Raw genomic sequence first — 4,524 nt, forward strand, 5'->3', positions numbered from 1 at the left:
CGGGATGTGTGTGTGCCTGGAAGTAGGGACAATTACCCTATACCGTATTAATAAGATATAGAGAAACAAAGTGCAGGTCAAGAGACATAATTCTAAATGCCCCAGTACATGTATAATTCCCACCAACCACGAATGGAAAATGAATAGGAAGCAGACACAAGTCGGAGCGACAGACAATTGGGGGAGTAAGAGAGAAACAGACGATTGTAGTAGTAAAGTCATATTTTCAAAAGCTAAATTTGTTGTGAGAAAAAAAAGAAAAAAAGCTTAGGATGGGAAGGCGGGTTTAGGACGAAAGAGGCAGACAACTGCTTATAAGTAATGTATGGGGAATGAGTAATCAGAAGACACTGATTATAAAGAGGAGTGGACTTATGATATTATTAAACATGAACACCTATTAGTTTATTGTTAAACTGGCATCCTAAGGGCTGATTTGTTAGAATGCCCACTGATTGTACTTATTGGTTAATGCATCCTGATTATGGTTGACTGTTTTAAAGCCATCCACTATTGACTGTTTTATTAATTAAATGCTTCCAGATTGACGTTATTGTGGAATGCATCATTGATTGGGGTTTGGAGGTTTTCGTAAATAAAATCTCTCGCTAATTGGCCTGATCTCTTAAATGGATGCGCCTCGATAATGAATTAATGCCATAATTGCTTAGCAATTTCGTACTCCTAGATTAGATTGCGAAAACTGTCTAAATAACACATCAGCGTATTGTCTCACAGGTTGGTTCGGTGACACTTGGGGGGTGGTTTAGCGTCTCCTCTCTCTCTCTCCATTGTCACGGCTCCCGCGGCTCTCTCGGCTGTTAAGTATTCCGGTTTTTTTTAGGACGGTCCTCAAATGAAAGGGTTCGGGTTGTTCAGGTGTCTTCAAACTTCGGTATCAAGTCCGCATCTCGTTCAGTGTGGGATGTATACTTGCTGTCGCGGGAAGCCGACGCTAGTAGACGCTAGTCAGGTGTACGCTTCGCTGATGTTGCGTTAAAATACGCAGTGTTTGCTCTTCCTGCACAGCGGCCGAAGATTCGGATGTGACAATAGGACTCGCGAAATCGACACAGATATCAGTGCAACAATACCATGCATGAGCTGAGTGATCAAGAATGAGTTTCAACCATATCTCTAAAGAGAGGTATGCTCTTTCCATCGATGCTCGCTTCGCTGCTAGGCCGCGCTCAGAACTTCTTAGCTTCTCAGGTGGGATTATGGCTCGATGGTGAGATGTTAGTCTCTAGGCAGGACATGCCAGTTTTGTGTTGAACTGGACGGTCGGGCTGCGCATCACGAGGCGAATACCAGGATTCTGCCGTCGATGCGTTCGGTGATCATCCGCGCTCAGAGCCAGTCGGGATCGCCGAATGTCATCGATACGCTCGCTCGTAACGCGCTCGCTCGCTCGCCTATTTTCTCGCGCCCTTCGTTCCCAGTGGTATAGAGCCAATAGGCTTTGTGCTTTTCCTTTACTAATGTCGGTTTTGACTGAGCGTTATACCGCGTAATTCCATGCGCTTTCGCTCGCTCCCCCCCCAGACGTCGCTCTTGTGTATACTGAGAACATGCAGACATACATGTCGCAGCGAAGCGCGGACAAGAGTCATCTGTCTGGATAACCTAAGTGTTAGGTTGTAATTCTGCAACGCGGGTCTCTGCGTCTGTGTGCGCGCGCGGAGTCCGTGTCCCTGTTCAGAAGAGCCTTGATTAGGGGTGGCGCCCGGTTAGTGTCAGCTCTCGAGCGGCGCGCTGAAGACTGTGGTCTCTCCAGGTGTTACATGGATACCTACGCTGAGTCGGCTCTGTGGCGCGGGGTTCAGCATGAGGCGCAGCTATGGGGCGATCATGCGTGAGGTGAGACCGTATCGTGGTCGACCGCGCTGGTATGGTCGTCCTAGTCTATTCAATGCCGTCTCTTAGCTGGCCAGACTCCAGTCGCCTCACAGACGGGTCACCAGATCTGGTCAAGACCTCCGCTTGTTCCTGTCTGTGTCTCCAGCTAATCCTATCCATGAGTGTGAGAGGGATTACTGGTGAAACTGGCCGAGGTTGGGACTGGCTACGAGAGAGAGAGAGAGAGCTAAACACCCCCAAGTGTCACAGCACCAACTGTGACAATACGATGTGTTTAACAGTTTTCCAATCATGATAAATTTAACAATTAGCATTATTATTATGAGGATGCATTTAAGAGACAGCCAATTAGGATTTATTTAAAAATCAACCAATCAGGATGCATTCAACAATAAGTCAATCTGGAAGCATTTAATAATAAGTCAATTAGTATGCTTTTAACAATCAACCAATCAGGATGCACTTAACAATAAGTCAATCAGTGGGCATTTAACAATCAGCCTATAAGGATGCATTTAACAATAAACTAATAGGGTTTCATTTAATAATACATAAGTCAACTCTCTTTATAATCATGTCTTTATTCTCATTCCCCATACATTACTTATAAGAGTTGATCTGCCTCTTTCGTTACAGCATTCCCTCTAGCTTTTTTCTTTTTTTTTCTCACAACAATTTAGCTTTTGAAAATTATGACTTTACTACTACAAATCTCTGTTTCTTTACTGCAATTGTCTGTCCTCCTTGTGTCTGCTTCCCTATTCATTTTCCATTTGGTTGTGGGAATTTATACATGTACTGCATTTAGAATTATGTCTCTTGACTGCAATTTGTTTTCTATATCTTATATAGGTATAGGTATATTTCCCTACTTTCCAGCACACACACATACTTCCATTTTTCTTTCACTGAATATCCACTTTGCTTCTACTACCTCTATCTTTACTTCCCCTTCTACATCCATTTTAATAAATATTGGGTTATGATCAGTCATGAAGACTGCTGAGTCTTCCCACTCACATATCCCTGTCACCTCTCTTGATACCAGCGTCAAATCTAGTGCTCAACTGTTAACTGTGTGTATTAATCCATAAAAAAAGAAACACAAATGACACATCGCTAACACCTTTGCTACTAACAGATTTATACATCCACAGAGAGTTGCCAATAATATATTGTGTGTGTGTGTATTTTTTATTTTTTATTTAATAAGGAGTATGATCTAGACCGGCTCTCTTTGAAAAGTGTCCCCAGATGACTTCTGGTATGATTATTTAAAGAAAGAAAGAAAGAAAGAAAGAAAGAAAGAAAGAAGAATTAAAGTGAAAAAAATGTATCCACTCATAGGACACAGGCATTTGTTTAAGGGAGAAGAATACATTGTACAAAACACACCAGGCTTTTTTTTTTTACCATTTACCAGGCTGAGATGGTAAATGGTAAATGGTAAATGGACATGTACTTGTATAGCGCCTTTCTAGTCTTCCGACCACTCAAAGCGTTTTTACACTACGTGCCACATTCGCCCTTTCACACACATGCACTCAGTGATGGCAAAGCTCATCAAACAGAAACTAACTCATTCATACACATTCACACCAGTAGCCGGGGATCGACCCAACAACCTTCCGATTAGGGGACGACCCGCTCGAGATGAACAGAACTAAGTTGTCATCCGTGTGTATCAGATGTTCATTTTGTAATAATATTTATTACCCTGTTAATGGCCGTGTACTATTTGACATTCTTAATTGTTTCTAAGGGTAGCACGTGTAGTGGAAATGTCACTAAAATGTTGTAATTCACATATCGTGTTCAAACACATGTTCTTTTCAGCAGGGGAAACTCTCCACAGTTAAGGACATGGCAAGCTCAGCATGATGCTAATTACGCCCAAACGACTTCTTTACTGTGGCTTGAGAATAAATCTGGAACAAATTAGACCATGAAATGACACATACCAATTACAAAATTACAAAGTAAAAATCAGTTTACATTCTAATCCAATGCCAATGAGCTGGGTACTTTAAGTGATGCCAGTTTGACTCAATCAGTGACTGTTTTAATTGGTAGCATGTTTATGGTGTGTGTGTGCGTGTGTGTGTTAGGGTTAGGGTTAAATTGAGCTAAATTGGAAGGGGAGATAAGGGGTCAGCATTTTTAAAAATACACTCCGCTCACCCTCTCTGCTTACTCCGCAGAGTAATCTTACCAGGAGTAAGCCATTATCTATCATTGTCCGCTTATTGGGGGCAATGCCTTGCAGCAATCCCAAAATCTTCCCAGGTCATATTAGATATAATCCCTCCAGCGAGATCAGGTTCTACCCCAGTGTCTCCTTTCAGTTGCTAGGTGCCTGGAAAACCTCAAAAGAAATCCTAGTCAGATGTGAAGTAGGAAGTTGTGCCTTCCTACTTCTTCACTACAACGGTCAAATACAATGTCTGCATCACTTGCTGACCCAAACTGGCAACCTCCCCTGCCATCTGATCCAACTCACCATCAGGTAATGATCAGTTGCTATTTGTGCAGGTACGTTGAAGGGCGTGTCCATGGCGTGCCGTCAAAGTTGGCCAGGTTGAATCGAATGTCAAACTGTGATGCCATTTCCAGCATTTAAGGGCTTCTGTTTTAACTAACTCCTCCTACAGATTTTATCAGATT

The sequence above is a fragment of the Morone saxatilis genome, unplaced genomic scaffold, assembly GCF_004916995.1.
Source record: "Morone saxatilis isolate NCDOM2014 unplaced genomic scaffold, NCSU_SB_2.0 Contig7, whole genome shotgun sequence".
In the NCBI taxonomy this organism is placed as follows: domain Eukaryota; kingdom Metazoa; phylum Chordata; class Actinopteri; family Moronidae; genus Morone; species Morone saxatilis.